Genomic DNA, 22,280 nt, shown 5'->3' with positions numbered 1-22,280 from the left:
CAAGGAAATCATCAGTGTGTAGTTCCCGGGGTCATGGTATCCTTAGCTGGTCTGCTCTTGTCTGTCCACCTCTCAGCGTCTGCCTGTGATTGTTTCATACGTAACATCCAGGGATGCAGCTCAACTTAGCATGAGGAATAGAGGATAGCATGAGGAATAGTGTCTGGTTCATCTTCTGGAACTAGAAGTAAACCTGAACTTTACTTTTAAGCTCCTGAATGCTTCTAAAAATATTGTAAGTGGATGCCTAATACTTCAAGGAGAAAAATGGAGATGTTTCAATTGAAGTGAGGGTGGAGATTGCTGCCTGACCACTAGTTCCTGGGCCTTAGTAGCCATTGAAGTATCTCCTAGAGTCCTGGATGTCCATGGGGAATGCAGCTTGAAAACCAGAGTCCTAAATGACGCTTCCTTTTCCTACATTCTGGGACATCCATGGGGAGAAATTCCACACAGGAGGGAAAGCTTGAGAACTTTGGGGTATAGGTAGATTTTGGAAAAATAGGAGTTGACTGACTACCTCCCAAATGAGCCGCTGCCTACTCACAGCGGCCACTTGCCCATTAATCAGCTGGCACTGGTCACCTTCCCTTCCCCGCCCACCTCCTACACTGCCTTCTTGGTGCTTACCGTGGTTATATCACTGTTGTGTCCGACTCTTTGTGACCCCTTGGACTGTAGCTCACCAGGCTCCTCTGTTCATGGAATTCTCCAGGCAAGAATACTGGAGTGGATTGCCATGCTCTTCTCCAGGGGAGCTTCCTGACCCAGGGATTAAATCCGAGTTGCTCACATTGCAGACAGATTCTTTACTGTCTGAGCCACCAGGGAAGCCCCCTCAAATGAACTACTTGTCCTCAAATCCTTGTCTCAGGGTCTTCTTCTGGGAGGAGTCACACTACGACAGAACACACACACACGCACGCTTTTGATTAATGTAATCAGTATTGTGTGTGTGAGTGATGGACTGACCCAGAAATGACAAGTAAGAGTGATCTGTCCCCCTTGCATCATCCTCTTCAAAGGGACAATTGATCAGAGGATGTTTTACCCTGAGGCCAGCCTGTTCTTTAGAGGGGCTGTTAAACTGGGGCTGTTCTCTGGCTCAGGCTGAAGGTGGCTTCAAGTACAGGAGCCTGGATGAAGGAGAGAAACTTAAGTCATTTGGTTAACAAACATCTTGTTCCTGTTGATTAGTGGGGACAAAACAGTTCACCTATCTTTATAGGAAAGGGAGTGGAATTTGGAGAGTCTGTGTCTGCTCTGTAATGAATAAACAGGGGGACATTATAAGTCATATCTGAGTCACATGGGGAAGGATGGTGATGAACTATCTTTTCCACAACACAAAGAGATGGGGGCGGGGTGGGACAGATTTCTTTTACCTTGCTGTTTTCTAGGATCACGGGTTTAGGACAAGTACAACATTTTCAGTCCTGTCCTAAAAACTGAGTCGAGCCCTGCAAGAAATGTAAAATAGACCCAGCATTTCTCCATGAGGACAATTAGGGATCTTAGCAAAGTGGATTCCCTACATGAGCTGCTCTTAGCTAAGCAGGAACTCCCTCCAAGCTCCGTGGGGGTGGGCCGGGGTGGGGGGCTTCCCAGACTGAGTTCCCAGGCGGCTGCTCCTAGCTCAGAGCTTAACTTCCCTCCTCCTATTCCCCCACCCTCCCAGCTCCCCGCCACCCCTTTCCCTGCCTGCCACACAGCTGTTTTGCCAACATCGATGCCTGATTATCTTTCAAGTGGCTTCTTGGAGCAGATGTTCCTGGCTTCTTGCTGCATCAAAAACAAACAGGCGCTGTGTTGTCATTCGCTCTCCTGGGGAAAATCCCTCTGCTGCCACAGATTCTTCTGGAGAGGTTTGGGGAGGGCTGTGAAGTCTCTCCATGCTGCTCCTTGCCAGGAATTTGCCTCCAGATGGATGGCAGGGGCTTTTTGGGTCTTCTGAGGTGTGTGTGGCCCCTTGGGGGCATAAGCTGGGGAGGCATACTTGTAACAGAAAGAAATTCCCATGTCGGGGAAGCAAGGGTGGGCTTTGCTCCTGCCACTACCTCCTAATATTATTTAACCTTTTGAAAAGCATAAACACCCCCTTCCCAACTTTAGATTTGAAGGATCACCCAGGGATTGATCCTCAGCTGAAAATCTCTTTTGTTTCTGGTACCTCCATCAATAAAAAAATGCTGTTGACTTGTTTTTTTTTCTTTTTGAGGTTTGTGTTATAAAAGTGATGGGTTTTTGGTTTCTGTTTTGTGAACATGAAAGTCTAATATGTAGTTGAACGTATCTTTTAAAAGGTGCCTGTTTCATCACTTATTGAACATCAGGGTTCTAGGTGGACTGGGCAGCTGCTAAGGGGGTGGTCAAGAAGATCTGTGTGATGCCAGGAAGGCTCTCTTGCCAAACAGTGGCTGCCTTGCCAACCTGCTGTGTGCAGCCTTAGCCATTCCCTCCTGGGAGGTGGGGCCCAAGAATACAGATCACAGTGGGCCCTTAGCATCTGTACAGTTGGCTGCTGCCTGTAGAGTGCTCTAAAGAGGAGGGGAGAGCCACCTGAGGGAGCATGCTTAGGGAGAGAGATGGGACCTAAGGGAAGTTCTCCACTGTGTGGTCTCTCAGGAGGAGCGGAACATCCGAGGATGCTGAGCCCAGTGGGAGAGAGGTGGGAAAGAAGCCCTGCTGGTATGTGTTAGCATATCTACTCCCCTAAGCCAGAGGACTCCAGAAGCTGTGACCAGAGAGGACAAAATCACATGTGTGAAATGAACTTTAGGGTCTGTCCTCAAATGTTCCATTGCCTTGGATAATAGATCTTGCTTGTTACCCATTCCATGCTCCCACTTTGTTATTGGAGCCTCCTCTTCATGTTCAGTCCACTCTGGTGTGGCCCAGTACCCCTCCCACCTCCAGGGATGTGTGCATTACCATGTCCCATGGTCACCCTCCTGGGCTCATCCTACTCAGCAGAGCCTGCTCAGGCTCGGTTCATCACCAGGTCCTGACACCCCCTCCTCTCTTGGCCTCTGAGACACCACCCTCTCCTGACTTTTCTCCTATTTCTCTGGCTATCCTCTGTCTCCTTTGCTGGCTTCTCCTTCTTGATGTGCAGATGTACTCCTTTCTCAGTAATGGGGCTCTGCTTTCCACTCCTCTCCCAGATCAGTGTTTCACATGTGTTAGACGCCATCCAAACACTCCAGGGTGATTGTAACCATGCAGACCCCTGAACTCCATCCTTGGAGATCCATTTTAGTGGCCTGGAGGCCTAGAAATATGCATGTTCAACTGGTAACCCAAGGGATTACAATGCAAGTAGTCCACGGAACATGCTTTGATAAAGTTCTGCATTGCACGACGGCATATATGATTCATCCAGTCCCAAAGCACGCACAGTATTTATATGCTGACAACTCCTGAATTTAGACCTCCAGCTCAGAGCTCCAGGCTTCTATCTCCGGATCTGCTTAACATCTCTATTTGGACCCAACCTAAGCATCTGAGCCTTAGGATTTAAAAGAGAACTTGGTTTTCCTCCTTAAACCACCTCTCCTTAGCATCATCTCAGGTAATAGAACCACCGCCCCCTGGAAGCACCTTCAGATTGTCCTTTCTGCCAGCCCCTCATCTAAAACATTGGCAAATCCCTTGGCTGTGTTTACAAATATTTCTCCAGTTGGCTGCATCACTTCCTGCATCTCTTCCCTTCTGGGGCCACTGCCACCCTTCTCCTAGCCACTGACATCACTACCTGGTCGACTGCAGTAGATGCTACACGGCCTCCCCGCCCTCATTCATTCCTTTACTGCAGCCGAGGAGGAAGCACCGAACACGCTGTCGTTACCGGCCCTGCAGTTGCTTCTCATTACACTTAGATGGAACTCCAAACCTGCACCAGGCCCTCTGATGTTGGGCCCCTGCCTGCCTCTCTTGTTCCTCCCCTGTCACTCTAGGACTTGCTCTGTGAGCTTTGTTCACATCGATATTCTTTAAGCTTCCTGAACAGGCGAAACACTTTCTCACCTCAGGGCTTTCATACGTGCTGTTCCCTTTGCCTGGAATGCTCTTCCCTGCTCCTGCAGTTGTCTCATGACTCCTCCTCACATTTCAGGTCTTAGCTTTCCTGACCTCCTTATTATGAATATTATGACACCCATCCTGTTATTCTTTTTTTATTAAAAATTAATTTATTTTATTTTTGGCTATGCTTGGTCTTCATTGTAGCATGCAGGCTTCTCAGGGCAGTGGCTTCTCTTGTTGCAGAGCACGGGCTCTACAGTGCACAAGCTTAGTTGACCCATGGCATATAGAATCTTTCCAGACCAGGGATTGAACCCATGACCCTGTATTGACAGGCAGATTCTTAACCACTGGACCACCAGGGAAGTCCTGTCCTATTATTGTTAATCATGGCCACCTGTCCATTCTTTCATGGCAGTTCACAGACACTTATATTTTGTAATTGTGTGTTTATTAATGCTTATTTATGTCTTTTTTGGGGTCTCGTTCATCAGACAGTATGTTCTACAAGGGATGGGACTATGTCTATTTTTTCTCACCTAGCAAGGATTAGCACCCCATAAATATTAATTGAGTGAATAGAGTGAATTTTATTTTATCCATTTATATAACATTTAGTTAGCCACAGTCCAGCTGTTCTGTGGTGCTCACTTCTGTTCAGACTTGTTCCAGTGTCTTACATACTATTGTTGAATTCTATATATTATTCTGTTCTATCCTGGACTGGCCTTTCCATTCCATTCTGTCCTGGCCTGGTCTAATCTGTTCCATCTGCTTCTGTTCTGTTCCCTTCTGGTCTGTTCTGTTCCATCTGCTTCTGTTCTGTTCCACGCTGGCCTATTCTGTTCCAGCCTGTCATCGTCTAGTTCAGCCTTCTTTCATTCTGTTCCATCCTGTTCTAGTCCACAGTTTTGTTTTTTCCTCCCTGTTTTCACCTGTACCATCCTATTCTTTTTGGTTCTATTCCATTACATTCTGTTCCAATTCATTCCCTTTGCTCTCGTCTGAGAGTTTCAACCTCATTTTGACCTATTCCATTTCATTTTACCCCAGTGCTCCCTCGAGATTTTCGGAGTACCTGCTTTCTGCTCAGTATTTTGATAGGAATCTATGAGATTATAAGAGAAGAAAATATCATCCCAGGCATGAACTAGTCCCTCTCAGGGGTGAGTGAATGGAAAAGAGGGGAGAGATGGCCATAGGGATCTAAGCTGACCCATGATGGAGAGGGTTCGAAGGATGCTGACACAGAGAAAGCAGGGAATGGTCCTGGGGGCAGTGATACACTGAGAACACCGGCCTGGGAAATTTAGGAGGGAGCCTAGGGTTACGGCAGGAGGGAGCCTAGGGTTAGGGCAGGCGGCGGGTGCTGAGTAATGTGAGATAAAGGGGCTAACCCAAAGGCCAGTTAGTCTCCTCCCATGACTCGATCTGATACTTAGATGTTTTCCAACAAGAGAACTCCCATAGTTTGGCAATGGTTACTGGGACACCATCTAGCCCGCGGACACCAGGAGAGGCAGGGTGGGTCCTGTGGATGAGAATTCTTGGGTAAACTGACTAGCCTTTCTGATTCTCAGTTCCCATTTCTGTGAAATTGGGACAATCACCCCCACCTTGAGTTTTGTGAGGATGAATAGCCTCTACTCCTGTGCAGAGGGATGGGCAAGCATTCAGCACTACACCTGGTCCATCGTAGGCGCTCAGTAAATGCTTGCTGTCTTCCACCAGTCCATCCCAACTCTACTAGGTTCATGCTGAGCCTCAGTTTCCCCAACAGTGAAATGAGGACCATGTGAAACAAATATGAGATATCAGGTACTGTAGAGTTACTATTGCTTGGAGTTGGAAGGAACTAGATACATAACCAATGTTTGTTGATCAAAGGATTGATTGTGTTGATATCAAAAGCTCCCTTACACCCACCATGATGACACTTAGCACAGGGCTGGGAAGACGTAGGAGCTTAATAAACACCTTTGACTTGAAGCCAATGCTGAAAGAACCTGGAAGAGTGGCAGATGGGTAACACCCTTTCCAATGCAGCCCAGACAGGGGGATGCTGGGGATGAGCTGATGAAATTCACACCAGACCTCCAAATATATTCAGAATCAGGGAATTAGGAGACAACAGAGGAGGCTGCCAAAAAGAATTTATCTCTGAAGTGGAGCTTGGGGAATAGCACTAATATTTTCGGAAATTGAAACTCCAACCATGAAATTGCCTATCATTTATCATACATGGTCTCTCAAAGGGGAAACGGAAAAGTGTTTAGTCTTATTGCTTTTTAAACACATGATTGCTGAGCACAGTCATCCAGGCTGTGGTTTTAAGAGACGATGTGTCCGAAAATGTCCGGCAAGGAAGCCTGTCCAACCTACCGCGGGGCTCCTCTCTGCAGACTCTCCTGTGTCAAGAGGCCTGAGCTGTGCACACTGAGGGTCCCACTCACGTGGGCTTGAGCAGCTGGGTGTGCTCAAATTCTGACATGCGTAGAGACCCCCGGTCTTCTCAGATCTTCCCCAGATCCTTCCTAATGCCCAATCATCACATCGCTGTTAAAGTTATTAATGCTTGAATAGCTGGAAAGGGACCCCTGTTTGTTTCCTCTTCTACCTATATGCTGAACTGATGGCCAAATTTCTCCCTTTTCCCTAGACCCATCAGGGGTTTTGGACCCTTACATGCAGCTGACCCCTGGACCTCTCCATCCAAAGCATCCACACTCTCATCAGATGCGGCATGCTTGGCTGTCGATACCATCTTCCCAGGTAAGTTGTCCAAGGTCCTCTGGTGTCCGGCACCAGGTTCTTTCTTCTGAACACAGAAGGGTCCTGGGACGATGGCATACCCTGACCGAGAGTCAGAGGATGTGATCTCTTGCTCTTGCTCTGCACCACACTGCTGCCTCCTGCTCTAGTACTTGGATGGGCCCTGGGGAAGTGGAGGTGCTTGTGAGGTAGTGTTTCCTGGGACTCTACCCTCATCCTGCTCACTGCAGTCTTGCCCATGACTTTGAACACCATCTCTGTGTTGGTGGCACGCAGACTCCCACCGCTCACCAGACCTCTCCCTGGAGCTTGGGAGCAAATTGCCAGCTGCCTCCTGGATGCCTCTGGAAATTCTAGGGGCACTGAGTGAACACGCTTTTTGGGGAATTCTAAATCCCACCCTGGAGATCATCTAGACCTTATTAACTTGACTCCCCCCAGAAAGGCTTTCCGGAGTTAGGTTTGATTGATTTCCCCCTTAGATTTCTTCAAGAATCACTGCTGCAAGTGGCCATGTAATGAACATATCTGTGCACAGTGTTAGTCTTCTACCTTTGTAGAATAAATTGTCCTTTACTCTCTGAATGCCTCTGGTAAGAATTTTCAAGGCACATGTCTGTTATAACCAGCCCTGGCCAGAGATGGGAGTGGGTGGACTTGATAGCTCCTGAAATATTTTTCAATAAAAAATCTGTAGTATTTTTTCGTTCATTAAGCAGCAAGATGTAAAAGTTTCCCTTTAAGTCTTGGTTACTAGGAAGCTCAGAACTTAAAGAAATATTCAGTTCTAGTAATTTTATTAGCCCACACTGTCATACCTATTTTCTGTCTTTCTGTACATTTAAAAAATTATGGTAAAATAGGCACAACATAAAATTTACTATTTAAACCATTTTAAAGCACACAGTTCAGTAGCATTAAGTACATTTATACTCGGTACAACCATCACCACCATCCATCTCCTGAATTCTTTGCATGTTCGTAAACTGAAACCCATACTCATTAAACAATAACTCCCCATTCCCCATTCTCCCCTGACCCTGGCCACCAGCATTCTTCTTCCTGTCTCTATGAATTTGACTACTCTAGGTACCTCGTATTAATGGATTCATACAATATTTGCTCTTTTGGGACCAACTTATTTCACTCTATGTGGTCAAGGGTCAGAATTTCCTTCCATATTAATGCTGAATAATCTTCCATTGTGTGGACATACCACATTTCCTTTATCCACCCCTCCATCCACTGATGGACACTTCCATCTTTTGGCTACTGTGAGTAATGCTACTATGGACCTGGATGTACGAGTATCTGTTCAAGTTCCTGCTTTTCTTTCTTTTTTGTCTGCATCTGCACGTGATTCTCCATTTTCTATTTCAATAGCTGCGTTGACTCTACTCCTACTGAGAGAAGAAACAAACGCACCTAACCTGTATTGAGCAGCACAGCACCCGTGGCCCAGTTCTAAGTTCTTTACGTTTTATCTTCTGATCCATTGTCATCTCCACAGTTGAGACGTTGCCTCTTTTAGGAAGAAGGCAGAGGGACAATGATAGCAAAGCCATTGACTAACTAATCAAGCTGCTTCTACATTCTTATTCCTGACTCACGCCTCAGCTGGGAGCTGTGTGACTCCTTCCACACCATCACTTGATGGAAAGTGCTTTGCCAAAGGTCACCAGTAACCACCATACTGCCAAATCCAGTGGAGGCTTCTAGTCCTCCTTTATTTACCATTGATATATTTAAAAATTCATTTCCTTTTTGCTGGGTCTTTGTTGCTGTGCAGAGGCTTTCTCTAGATGAGATGAGCAGGGGCTACTGTTTATTGCAGAGTGCAGACTTCCCATTGCAGTGGCTTCTTCGCTGCAGAGCTTGGGGTGTAGAGCACGTGGACTCAGAGTTGTGGTGCATGGGCTTAGTTGCTCTGCATTATGTGGAATCTTTCTGGACCAGGGATCAAACCTGTGTCCCTGGGATTGGCAGGTGAATTCTTAACCACTGGACCACCAGGGAAGTCCTTGATGTTGATGTTGACCCCACTGACCACCCACTGTTCCTTCCTCAACCCTCTTCCTTGTACCTGGGATACCAGTCTGTCCCCATTTCCTCCCTGGTTTCCTTGTCTCCTCAGTTTCTTTGTAGGATCCTTTCCATCTGCCAGTCCTCGAAGCTGGGCACTCCCCATGGCTCTGTCCTGGACCTGCTGCTCCTTTCACTGGACGTGACCTACCTAGGTGACTCCCTGATCATCCAGTCACTGTGGTCACCACCCTTCCTTGCTCATGGCCCCCAGACTGCTCTCTCTTTAGTCCTGGGTCCCACCCTGGGTGTCATACTCACGCCTCCACTCTCCAGTCTAGTGCGTTTGTCCCCAAATGGTCCACAGTTAACCTTCAACTCAACACGTCCAAAGTGAGGTTCATTACAGCACCCCCTGCCATTGCCCCATCCTAGCAAGTGACACCATCTACCCAGCTGCTTAAGCCACCAACCAATGAACCATATTCCAGTTTATCCCTCTGCCTTACCAATCTGACATCCTTGGTATTTCTAAAGCCAAGCCTTCTTCTCTATTCTATCTCCTTTCCCAAGATCAGGCCTCATCCTCCCTTGCCTGGGATATCAGCACTGACTTCAGCCTCTAGTCTCCCTCTTTCTCTAGTCTTGACAATGAACTTGAATTCATTGCCCACAGCTGTCAGTTGGGTTTATCTCCCACACAGAGCTGGCCCTGTCACTTCCGTACTTAAAACCCTCTGTGTCTCCCTGGTACCTAGTTAGGGTGAAATTCAGGCTCTGAGGCAGGCATTTTCACCTCCACAGCCCTCTGTTCCTCTCCAGCCCATGCTTTCTTCTGTGTCATCCCGTTTCCCTGACTGTGTGTCGAGTGCCCACCGTGTGCTGTGAAGGGCAAGGTGGAGGAGCTTGAAGGGCAATGGTGAGAAGCCACCGGCAGCGCAGTGATCACAGCTAGTGCAGGAGAAAGAAAGAAAGGAATAGTGCCAAGTCGTGTCTGACTCTTGTGATCCCACGACCTGCAGCCCGCCAGGCTCCTCTGTCCATGGGACTCTCCAGGCAAGAACACTGGAATGGATTGTCGTTTCCTTCTCCAGGGGATCTTCCCGATCAAGGAGTTGAACCCAGGTCTCCCGCATTGCAGGCATGTGCTTTACTGACAGAGCTGTAGTCACGGAACAAATGGAGAGTCACTCAGTCTGGTCCATTTCCTGATGAGAAAGTACCTGGAGATCAAGGAGCCTGTAAGGAGTAGGGGGAACTCGACTCTGCCTCTGTTCCAGCCAGAGAAGGTCAGTCCTGATCTTTCCTGCTGCTGGAAATGCTAACTGGCCCATTAGTCCTGCTGATGATCACACTCTCACTCTGTCGAGAATTCATCCTTCCCTCTCTCCACTGGCTGCCTGATTCAGGCCTTCCGGATTTCTCACCTGGATCACTTCGATGTCCTCCTAATTGTCACCTCTCTTGACCTCTAGCCCACCCAACCCAGTGCTACCAGAGTATCCTTTCTACAACACAAATCTGAAGACTGCTGCAGGAAACAGCTCACTTCTTTCTATGACCTCTGAGGCCCTTCTCTCTTAGGGTCTTTTCCTCTCCATCAGAGCTGCGCTCCCCTCTTCCTCTTAAGCACTGGCCTTGCTCCACTGCCCACCAGCTCCGAGCTGGGGTTGTGTGTGCACATCTCTAGCTGTAGGGACAGAATATCCAGTGAGAAAGAGGAGACAGGGACTGCAGACCGTCCTTACAACACGTTCTGCAGTGAAGGGGAGCAGGAAAATGGGCTGGGAGCTGCGGACAGGCATGGAGATGGATGGAGTTGGATGTTCGTTACAGGAGACCCTGGAGCAGGTACGCTTCTGCCATGGATGACATGGTGGGAAGGGGGAAGATGGTGATGCAGAAAGAGGGGACCCCTGGATACTTGAACAGGTGAGAGATCTAGGCCCTGCTTGGGGGTGGGAGGGTGGGGAGCCCTGGGCAGAGGAGCGACCTTCCTCCATGCATTGAGCGGGAGGGAGGCAGAGTGTGGGTGCAGATGTGGGAGGCCTGCCAAGCATCCTCATGGGAAGATGAGGGAGTGCTTTCTGATGGGGACCATGTTCTGAACAAAGTCTGAGGCCAGTGTGGGTGAGGATGGTGTGGGGTGTGTGGAGAGGAGGAAGGATGAGACACTTGTTTGGGAGAACAGAGAACACGCACAAGGGCAGTTAGACAGCTAGCATAGTGCTGCTGAGTGGTGACAGGGCTCTTTTGAGATTTGAGGTTAGGCATTTAGAGGAAAGTCAGCTCTCTTTTCCTCCAGCCGTGTTCTGCTGTGTGGGTGCAGGCACCGAGGAGGGTGTGTGGATTTACCAAGTTTGGGCGTGGCTTCTAAGAATAAAGAAGGGAGAGAGAGGAAAGAAAGTGGCAGCAGAGGGGCAGTGATCCTGAGCCAGTGGTGCTCAGTGTCTGGAGGGCTCAGCAAGACTGTGGGAGTGCAGCCTGGAGGGATAACAGGTGATGCGCGATCATCTGGCAGGAGGCTTGAGGTGGAGATGGTCTAAACGGTGCCATTTCCATGATGGTAAGGTCAAGGGTGGGACACCCATGGGAATAGGTGGATGGGGGCTTCCAAGTGGAGAACAGAGAGGCCCCGATGTTGATGGATGCTCAAAGTAAATGTTGAGTCACCCCAAATGATGCCATTATGGGGGTGGAGAAGAAGACAGAGAGTGAGGGTGTTGCTTAAGTCTGTAATGAATGAGGGGTGCAATGCGGGGTGGGGGTTGTTTCACCTTTCAGTGGGATGAAACGGACAGTGGTGAGAGGTAAAGTCTCTTGTCCAGGATTCAGAGGAGCTGGAGTTTTGAGTTGGGAGGGAGGATCAATCTTTTGGGAGGGCAGTGGGGAGAGGGCAAAGGGGGCACCTCACCTCCTGGCCCCAGGTGGTGTGGGATATGAAAGAGAGAGCAGCGCCCGTTCTCTGGGAGGCGGCAGGAAGTGGCATGTCAGTGGACAGCCAGGTGTCAAAGTTCAGGAAAGACATTGGGGAAGTGGGGTGTTTGGGATGATAGACCCTGAGTTTCCAGAGCTGAGAGGTGGTGCTCCCAGGAGCCAGATGTCTCAGGGTCTGTGGGAGGCTTAGCTTCTGCTCTGTGAAGAAGGCACCAGCCCCATGGCCCTCTAGCTTCTGGTTGTCAGTAGCAGTGGCTAGCTATGGTCACTTGCTGATGAAATGGTAAGGATGCTATGAGACAAGGGTCTGGGCCTGGCTTCATGCTGGCCAGTCAGGAGCTCTCTGATCTTTTGGGACTGATGGGTGTGGGGTGTCCAGCCAAGCAAACCCACCAATTGGTGGCAGGAGGTTGATGGTCCTGCTTGCTGTGGAAGGCCCCACCCTCCACGCTGTCCGAGTTTTGCAGGTAAGAGCTGAAATGCATTTCAAGGGCGACTGAGCACTGGATGTGCTGTGGCTTGGCAGGCGCTGGCGACACAGGTGTCTGCGTAATTGTGATACATGAGTTGTACAGAGATGCAGCCATGCGCTGGCCTGGGGCAGGGGCGGGTACGGGACCACCGGGGTGGGTGGTTTCACCTTGCAGTGGGAAGAAACCTCAGGGCACAAGCCCAGGCAGGTAAAGACTTTTGCATTTCTTTAAGTTAATTCGGCCTCCAGGTCTCTATCCTATTAGAATGGGGGAAATTTAACCTCGTAGCACTAGTTTGCATGGAGATGCCCACTGCCTAACCCTTTTAGTCCCTCTAGACCCCTAATTTTCCTAACAGCTTTGACTAGGAATGTGATACCTGGGGCCCCAAGGGCATGGCATGCCTCCCCTGCCTGTCCATTTTATTGATGAGCTGGTAGAGACCCAGAGAGGCCAAAGGCTGCTTAGCTCTTAAATAGCAGCTCCTCTACCCAGTGCGTCTAACCTGGAGCCAGATCACTAGTGGACAGAGAAGGAACCCACTTGCAGTCAGGGAGAGTGTGGGACTGTGGGCAGGAGAAGGCATTTCTGTTCCTAAGGAGGAGGAAGAAGGGCATTTTGGAAGCAGCAGCAGCTAACTTGGACCTGGGAGGATGGGCTGGACCTGGAGAGGTGAGAAGGGAAGGGCATTCCTGGGGGACGGAGCAGCAGGGACAAAGGAGTGGTGGGAGGATGAGCTGCCAGGTCAGAGAATTAATTATTTAAATTGGCTCTTTGTGTGTAGCTGGACTGAGGTGCCTCGAGGCTGGTGTCCTCCCAGCCACCCCTCTTTAGACTCTAAACGGGAGGAAAAAGGACTCTCCATTTGCTCTTCCCTGGCGCCCTGAGCTTCACACACAGGTGGGTTCACTTAATCTTCTCATCGGCACCGAGGGGCAGATATTTTTGGCTCTGTGGTGCAAATAAGGGAAGTGAGGATGGCCAAGGGCCTCAGGATGCAACCTCATGCTTCCCACCACTCACGTGGCCACAACAAAACAGGGGTGTGTACCCCTGACAAAGCACCAGGAAGAGGGGAGAGGGTGCCTGGTAATCCCAAGGGAAGCCCCCGGGGAGACTGATGGGCATTGGTCTATCCCTGAGGCTATCCTGAGGGGAACTGTGAAGACAGAAGCTGGGGGGACCTCAGCCCCTTCTCTCATTGAGGGCCATCTTGGACCATGGGTTCCCTCTCCCCCTCTCTAGCAGAAAGGGTTTGGCTGAACAAACTCCGAACCCTCTCACTGCCATCAGCTGATCTAGTCGTGCTTCATCTGTTGCCTCCCACCTGCTTGAGGCTGAGAACTTGCTTCATCCTTGCCTCCCTGGCCTTCCCCAGCCATGGATTAGCTTAAATATCTCAGAATCTGAGATCTGTCTCAACATAGCCCCATCTGAGTGCTGTTTGTCTTAAAATGGGCTCACGGGGCCATCTCTCGTGGTCCAGTGGTTAAGAATCCACCTTTCATTGCAGGGAGCTTGGGTTCAATCCCTGATTGGGTAAATAAGATCCCATATGCCTTGGGGAAACTGAGCCCACGAGCCGCCAACTACAGAGCCCAGGCACTCTGGAGCCCTCCGGCCACAGCTGGAGAGAAGCCCGCATGCCACATGAAGATCCTACGAGCTGCAGCTAAGACTTGACTCAGACAAAAAAAAAAAAAAAAAAAAAACTAAAATAAAGGAAATAAACATTAAAAAAAAAACCCAAAAACCTTTCTGTTAAAAAAAATGGGCTCACCTATGGGTTCCTGCCCCTTAGGAGCCTTATGGTTCTGAATTCCCCACTGAAAGCAGACATTCACCCAAAATACATGTGATGGACCCACTGGGGCTCTGATAACAGGACTGCCTACAGTGTGCACACCCATGGAGCTGTATCCATATATTAGTTCCCATCCTTACACTCTCCCTGCCTTGTTTATCCATTTTATAGGTAAAGAATCTGCAGCACAGAGAGGTTAAGGGGCTTAACCAAGTTCTCACAGCTTACAAGAGGCAGAGCTGGGATTAGAACCCAGAACTCTGTGACTTCAGGCTATATAACCTATCACTAAGATGCCCATCTCTGGCTGAGCTCAAGGATGCAGAGACATTACATGAGTGCCCCTGCCTGAGGGATGGGCCCAGCAGCTTCTCCTCCAGGCTAGAGGCTCTGAGCCACACACCACCAGGGGCCACTACCCAGCAAGGACAATCAGCCCTCCCTCCACCGCCCCCCACCCCCTGGTGGTCTCTCCATGGTGCTGGTGAGCGGGGGCCCTCTCTCTGGCTGGAGTCTCCAGGCAGCAGTAGGATGCATAACTGACGGTGATTAGCTAAATCATAACATGCATAAGTGATGAACCAACTGGTGCCAGGCCGCGCTGAGAGGCAGCGGGCACCCCCACCCCCGCTACGCCCAGCCCAGAGAAGCCACCACAGGCTGCCTCCCTGTGTTATCTGGCACATCAAGCGCTGCGACAGTGAATATAGATTGACCTTATTATAGCAGCCGGCTGCTGGTGCCAGGCGCAGCCAGGCATCCTTTGCACAAATTAAAGGTGTCAGCATGTAATTTACGCTTCATGGCGAGAAGGGGTGCAGGGGGTGGGGGGAGGCACCGAGGCAGGTAGAAAGCAAGGTGGGCCCCCGTCAGGCTTGCACCCGGAGCCCACGCGCCGTGACGGGAGGTGCAGCCCACGTGTCATTTCCTCTGTCTTTGCACAAGTTTTTTTTAGCTATTCCTTGCTCAAGGGGAGCAGCCCCCTCTCCTAAGCTCCCCCCTTCCCACGCTCTGTGTGCGTGTGTGTGTATTTTTCAGCTAAATTACCGGTTTTACCTGAAGAGCGTGAAGTAGGTGTGCTAATTTACGGCTCGGCAGCTGAAGCTGTGGTGCGGGGCGCTGTCTGGGAGGGCTGTAATACGACATCATTTTACTAGCGCACCCCAGAGCAGCTTGACATCTCGAGTTGGGCCTGTGATTAAAGTTGTAGTCTTCTTCCCTCCTCCCTCTCCCTTCTCCAACACGGAGAACAGATTAAACTCTAAGTAATAGATCTCGGGTTTCTTGCCATCCCACTGATATTCGCAGTACACAGTTTGACACAAAGAGTAAGTTATACATCACAAATAACAGCCTCTGCTCTTTACCGCCCAGAATTAATTTTCCATTTGCTAAGCTCCCTTCTTCTCCCAGCCCATTTTCCTGTCGAGAGGGCCTCTCTCTCCCTCCTAGAAAAGGCAGAAGAGGAAAAATCTCAGGTCAGAATTGGGAGACGTAGTCCAGGACAGCTGGTTTAGCCCTGACGGTTTACAGAGGAGGAGCGAGGCCTGGAGAGGGAAGGTGGCTTGCTGATGTTGCCCTGTGGCTTTGTGGCAGAGAGGGGGCTGTATCAGGTGTCCTCCCACCCCTCTGCCCACCACCCCCTCGCCTGTACAGTGGAGAAAGTACGTGACTGCCAGGCTGCCCGAGAGCTGGTTGTCCTCTGTCCCTCTGCTCTCCCCCCTTGTCTGCAAGACTCTCTCTGCCTTCTCTGTCCTGCTCCGTGTCCCAGGAGGGGACTACTAGAGGCTGCTGCCACTGCCTGGACTTGGCCTATAGAAGGTACTAGAATGAGAAGGCAGGGTGGGAGGCTACTTCTTTTCTGCTTCTCCCTACCAGGATGCTGTGTCTGGGGAACGGCTGCCTCCCGCTGGCCTGCTGCTCTTGAGGGGTGGAACCCTCTTCCATGGCTCCAGCTCCTGGCAGGCTCTGGTGATACCACCGGTTCCTAGCTCTTGAGGTTTGGATGCTAACAGCCATCTGTCATCGCTGGTCTCTAGGAGCCTCACCACGCTTTCAGCTTCCCTTCACCCTGCCCTCCCGTCAGTGGTCCCTCCATTGGCGTCTCTTTAGTTGAACCATCTGGGGGATTCTGTTTTCTGTGGGAACTCTGAGTGACCCTGCTCTTCTCTGAGGACCCAAGCATGCTAGCGCACTCCTGCAGACGCACAAGGGTGGCTGGCTTCCCAGGGAGTCAGGCCGCTCCGGGAGCATTCTGCTGTTAACCCAGCTGTCCTGCCCCCTCCCCTCCCCACCAGGACCCGTGATGAATGCCTGCACGTCTCCCTTCAGGGCAGCTCAGGGCGGCCCAGTGAGGTAATGTCTCTTTAGGCCCATCTCAGAGCTGTGGACCTTGAGGCTTGGAGAGGTTAAGTCTTTTCTCCAGGATCTCCCAACCTTCGGCCACAGAGTACAGCTGGGAACCCGGGGCTAGCCGGCTCCAGGGCTGAGCGCCTTCCTCTGTGCTGTCTGGAGGCTAACTTTGTTGAACTCACATAGGAAACACAGGCACACACCTGCACACAGATGCATGGAGGACAAAATGCCTTTGGGGAGCAGTAGATGAACATGAGTAGAGAGCAGGGCCAGGAGTGATGAGGACTGGAGATGACAGATGGGGTGGGCAAATCTAGGAGGGCTTTCTGGAGGAGGTGAGCAGGTACTGAAGAGGAATTAGAATCTGAATAAAACTGTGTACCTGAGCACCCCTCAGTAGACTAGGTTAAGGGGGCTGCTGGGGAGATGCTTTAAAAAAACAGATTCCCAGACCCCTGTCTTTATGAATCAGAATCTCTAGGGGAGTCACCTAAGAATCTGGTTTGTTTTGTTTTAAGGTGATCCTGAGATGCAGCCAGGCTTGGGAACTGCGGGTCCTTCCCATCTTAAGAGGAATGTACAGTCAGCTTCAGGACCCACAGACACCAGTCCAGAGCCAGGGCTAGAACCCAGGTCTCCTGGCTCCCAGGACAGTGCTCACCCCACCACTGATCCAAGGGGCAGGGCAGAAACGCAGCCCCGAACCACGGTCTCACAGCCCTCCCCCCACCAGCCACTCTGCAGCCGGTCCTCAAGATGGCAAGCGGGGGGTGGATGAAGGTGGTGGCCAAGCGAGAATGCGCCTGGAATAACATGACATTTAGAAATCTGAATCAGCTGGCACTTTCCATTTTCCCTCCTCCCCTCTGCACTACACTCCCCTCCTCTCCCAGCCTCTCTCTAAGCTGTAGGAGCAGCAACAGGCCTGGACATCCAGTGGGGAATGGAATCTGTAGAGGGGCACCCACTTGGAAGGGTGGATGGAGTCTGAGATGAGGCAGAGACCTGGGCTCCAAACCAAGGGCTGCCCCTTCTTGCTGTGTGACTTTGGGCAAAGTGCTGTGCGTCTCTGGGCCTCACCATGCTCTGCTCACTGTAGTCCTGTAAGCACCCTAGGACATCCATGCGAGGGATGACCCTGCCAGACTTACTCTATCCAGAACACTTCCTTCTGCCGTGCTGTCCTGGAATTCCATTGTACCATTCTGCTCCTTTGGTCCTGAATAACTGGAGCCTGGGATGGCGGAGGTATGAGGGTGCTGAGGGTTGGGGAGGAGACTAGAGGTGGGAGGGAGCCAGGCAGGGGCAGAGGGTAGACAAGTGAAAGGCTGGCAGCTTAGACAAGTCTCAGCCCCCTCCTCTTTCACTCTCAACTCCGGAGCAGAAGTGGAGGCAGCCCCCACGTCATCAGCTCTGGGATCCACATCAACACGCAGGTGGGGTGGGGGAAGTGAGCAAACGGTACCCCGGTCCTCAGGTGGCTTGTGCCCTCCACAGTGTGGAAGATGGCTGGGCATTCCTCAAGTCTGGCTGGGGCAGCCCCTTGGACAAGGGTGTCTGGGCTCTGTCTCCAGGGCCTCCCCAGCTCCCTGCACAGCCGGCAGAGTGAATCAGCTGTGTGTGTGTGTGTGTGTGTGTGTGTGTGCACCCCACCCCCAGATGGAGCCTGACTCACCACATGTCCCCGCAGTCTGACACAGTGCCGGATGCCCACAGGCATCCTGGGGACATCCACTGGATGGAGTCCATGTACCCTGCCAGGGCCCTCTTAGCCCTTCAAGGCTGGAGGCATGGTCCTAAGAAGGGCACCCTCGAGCAAGGCTCCTTCCTGGGTGGGAAGTGATCACATCTGGGTAATGGGGACAGGGGTGGTCACCCTCTCTGGCCTTGCCCTCCATAGATCCCACCACCTCTCCTGCCAGCAAGAGAGCAGGCGGAGGGTGGAGTTAGAGCATGAGATAGCCATGCCTGTTTCATTTACTGCCGTGTATGCAGTGACTCAGTGGAGAAGTAAATGGCAACCCATTCCAGTCTTCTTGCCTGGGAAATCCCATGGACAGTGGAGCCTGGCGGGCCGCAGTCCACGGGGTTGCAAAAGAGTCGGACTTGACTTAATGACCAAAGAGCAACACAGTGACTCAGGCTGACCTGTAGTCGGTGCTCCTTTAAAGTCTGTGGGGAGAGACGAGGAAAGAAGGAAGGAGAGGAGGGAGAGAGACAGCTGGGTCAGGCTGGGATGTGCAGCCCCATTAGCTGGCTCTGCCCCTGGTCTATGTCCTCCTGACCCAGTTGGCTCCTGCCCAGCCCCACCCCTCACTTTCCTTCTCTGGCCATGGCCCCACCTCCTGATGGAGGGCCTCCTGGAAGGGATGGTGGGGAGGAGTGCTGGAGGAAACTCCCTGCAAAACAGCTTCATTCTAGAGACTAGGGAAATTCTGCCTCAGTTCTCCAGACCTTCTCCTCCAAGGAGCCCTCCAGGTAGCAGGAGGTATCTCAAGCCCTGAACCTTGGCAAACATCCCATCCCAAAGCCCCGCTGTGTGAGCTGTAGACCATTGTCTAGGAAGGATCCGATTTAACTGGTCCCTGACTGAGGGTGTGGGTGTGGGAGGGTTGTAGAGAGTAATGCACTCCAGAAAGCAAGAAAACAAGAGTGAGGAGGCTTTCCATGCCCAGGGCCCATCTGTGGCTCCCTGCCTGGTTTTTGCCCTTATGCCATCTGCTTCTAACCACAGGTCAGAAATCGACCTCGGCTCACCCTGACGTGTGACCAGCTGTGTGGTCGGAGCACCCTGTCTGGACTGGGGCTGGTCTCCACCAACATCCTGGCCTGCCCCGCCCCCAGCCCAGGCAGGGAGTAGGCTGAGGTGCCTCTGCAGGGAACAGGACTCTGCCATCAGCCAGCTGGGAGACCTTGATTTCTGTCTTGGGGTTTTTTTCCAAAGCAAATTCCTCTTTGTTTTCTGTCCCTCTTGTTTCTCACCAAGGCCATCTGGGAAGAAGACATGGCCCAAAGCATTCGTTGCCCATCCTGGACATGAATACTGTTCCCTGCGGGTGCGGAATCTTGGCTGGCATGTGGTGTGGGGAGGACATTGGGACAGGCTGGGCCCTAGCTTAGGACCCAAGCATCAGGGGACTTTAAACTCCAGAGGAAACTTTGGAGAGCTGTAACCAGGCCATTTAATTCTGGAGGAAGTAGGGATCCCACAGAGGCTGTGTGACTCACCCAGTGACTTTCACCCAGTCCCACTTCACAGATGAGGAAGCAAAATTTTAGAGATGGAGCATGACCTGCTCAGGGTCACACCACAATGGCAGAGCTCTGCCTGGAGCCCAAATCTCTGGGCTCTTAGCTCCTAATTCTCCTCCATGACAGTGACAGTCTGCTGATCACCTTTAGGTGCATGGTTATTTAGAAAGTAGTGACGATTATTCCCATTTTACACATGCGGAAACTGAAGCTCAGAGCAATTATACCTTCACCTCAGCTGAGATCAGATGCCACAGTGGAGACCCAGGTCCCCGCCCCTCCAGGAAGCCTACCTGGAGTGCTTTCTTCTCCAAGGTCTTAATACACTTATTTTGAGGGCTGGAAAAAGAAAAGAAGGATAAGGAGGAAGCAAGGAAACCTTCATGACCCAGGAAACCTTCATGAAGTGAAGTGAAGTGAAAGTCGCTCAGTTGTGTTCGAGTCTTTGTGACCCCATGGGTTATGCAGTCCATGGAATTCTCCTGGCCAGAATACTGGAGTGGGTAGCCGTTCCCTTCTCCAGGGGATCTTCCCATCCCAGGCATTGAGGCCAGGTCCCGTGCATTACAGGTGGATTCTTTACCAGCTGAGCTGTCCTTGCCAAATACTGTGCAGGCGCTCTCAGGATCCTAATGGACCACCTTGTGAAGGGCTCATTTTACAGACACTGCTGCTGCTAAGTCGCTTCAGTCGTGTCCGACTCTGTGCGACCCCAGAGATGGCAGCCACCAGGCTCCCCCGTCCCTGGGATTCTCCAGGCAAGAACACTGGAGTGGGTTGCCATTGCCTTCTCCAATGTGTGAAAGTGAAGTCGCTCAGTCATGTCCGATTCCCGACTACCAGGCTCCTCCGCCCATGGGATTTTCCAGGCAAGAATACTGGAGTGGGTTGCCATTGCCTTCTCCGCATTTTACAGATGAGGAGACTGAGATTCAGAGAGCTCAGGTCCAAACCACGTTTGTCGGATTCCCAAGATCAATGCACTGTTCTCCCTTATTCAACCCCATAAAGACCCTGATGCTGGGAAAGATTGAGGACAGGAGGAGAACGGGGCAGCAGAGGATGAGATAGTTGGATGGCACCATTGACTCAACGGACATGAGTTTTAGCAAACTCCAAGAAATAGTGAAGGACAGGGAAGACTGGCTTTCTGCAATCCACGGGGTCAGAAAGAGTTGGAAATGACTGAGCGAGTGAGCAACAACAACAAATTCTTTTATTCTAGAATGTTTCCTGGGTGCCGTCTTGTCTCTGTGATTCAGCGCTAAGTCCACTGACTCTGAAGAGCCTGTCCTTGTTTATGCCCTGCAGATGACCCAGGGCTTGGTCCCAAGGGATGGTCAGCAAACACTCAAGGCCTTGAGAAGGCAGCAACGTGACAGGGGCAGCACGGGCCATGGAGCAGGCCAGTGGATTTCACATCCCCTGTCTGCGGCTTCCTAGACCTTGGACTCTTAATTCACCTCTTTGGGCCTTGGCATCCACATCCATAAAGTGGGGGTGGCCATGACCCCGAGCCTCAGACTCACTGAGTGAAGTTTGGGGCAGGGGCTGAGTTCTGAGCATCAAGCATCCGGCAGGAGACCTGACATGTGGGTGTGCACAGAGGAGGCGGTGACCGCTCTCATCAGCTCGCTCCTGTCAGGGGCGTCTCCGGGGTGGCCCCCACCCCCAGCTACCAGCTGGCCCTCCCCTCCTTGTGGCGCCTGCCTCCCCTGCGCCCCATATGTGCGGGGGCCTGGCTCTAGCGGATGGCACATGGGGGCCTGTTTGCCTTTGCGTCGCTAGCCGTGGGTGGTAGCTGTGAGAACTCCACTCCCAGCGTGCCCCCGCCCCGCCTCCAGGCTGTTCATCCTGAGTGCTGAGCCAGGTTCCGTGGTGCCTCCAGAGGCCCAGAGGGAAGCAGGGAACTCAGAGAATGCACTGGCCTCCCCTGCCGCCCGTTCTGAGCAGCAAGGGGCTCTGTGAGGTGAACTCTAGGCTTCATGGCCAAGGGGTTGGGGGGCGCTGAAGCAGAGTACTGGCCAGACACTTGCTGCAGACACACAGCCTGCCAGTCAGGCCTCAGCCCCCAAGTGTCAACTGCAAGACCCTGGTTCCGATGGAGGAGGAAGCCGCTCAAGTCACCATCAGGAGGTGGGATGGGGAGGCCCTGTTGCACAATCTAAGCTTCTAGCTAGCTCCCCAATCCTCAGTCTTCAGTGGCAACATCTCCCTTGGGTTCTCAAACCATGCAAGCCTCTCAAAGGGGAGTGTGGGCCTGTCGGAGGCTGGAGTGCTCAAAGCTCCGAATTTTCTTCTTTGCGCTGCATCATCACCTGGGGGAGGTTAGGAGTGGGTCAGAGAGTCCTCCCTGTAGCAACACTGCTAGATTTATGGTTCTATTTGCTCCTACCCACTCACCTGGCCTCTCCTGCCAGCAGCTGACTTCTTCCCTTTGCTTCAGCTACTCCAGCCTTTTTTCTGTCCCATTAAATAAGCCAAGCCTGTCTTCTCCCCTGGAAATGCTCAGAACCTGTTCTTTTCACAGGGGACTCTTTCTTATCAAGACCACCCAGCTCTTGTGGACCCTGTGCACTAGGGCAGGTGCCCTCTTTTATAATCTTCAGAGCACATATGTACAGCAGGAGTTATTTGTTTTT

At 51.5% G+C, this 22,280-nt stretch overlaps 1 long non-coding RNA gene across 8 annotated transcripts in view; it reads left to right on the top strand.

The window, feature by feature from the left end:
* LOC112587915 overlaps nt 1-22,280 on the top strand; it is a 236,414-nt gene that overhangs the window by 174,987 nt on the left and 39,147 nt on the right. For 7 of the 8 annotated variants that reach the window (XR_003112436.3, XR_006542978.2, XR_006542977.2 and 4 more), the window contains 4 exons: nt 6,683-6,795; nt 9,912-10,106; nt 10,654-10,749; nt 13,012-13,127. This is a non-coding gene — a long non-coding RNA (uncharacterized LOC112587915). The remainder of the gene's footprint in view (nt 1-6,682; nt 6,796-9,911; nt 10,107-10,653; nt 10,750-13,011; nt 13,128-22,280) is intronic. The other variant, XR_003112437.3, reaches the window with a different exon arrangement.

This window comes from Bubalus bubalis, chromosome 11 (assembly GCF_019923935.1).
Source record: "Bubalus bubalis isolate 160015118507 breed Murrah chromosome 11, NDDB_SH_1, whole genome shotgun sequence".
Lineage (NCBI taxonomy): Eukaryota > Metazoa > Chordata > Mammalia > Artiodactyla > Bovidae > Bubalus > Bubalus bubalis.
Note: the sequence above shows the minus strand (reverse complement) of the source record. Positions and strands in the feature narration are given on the sequence as shown.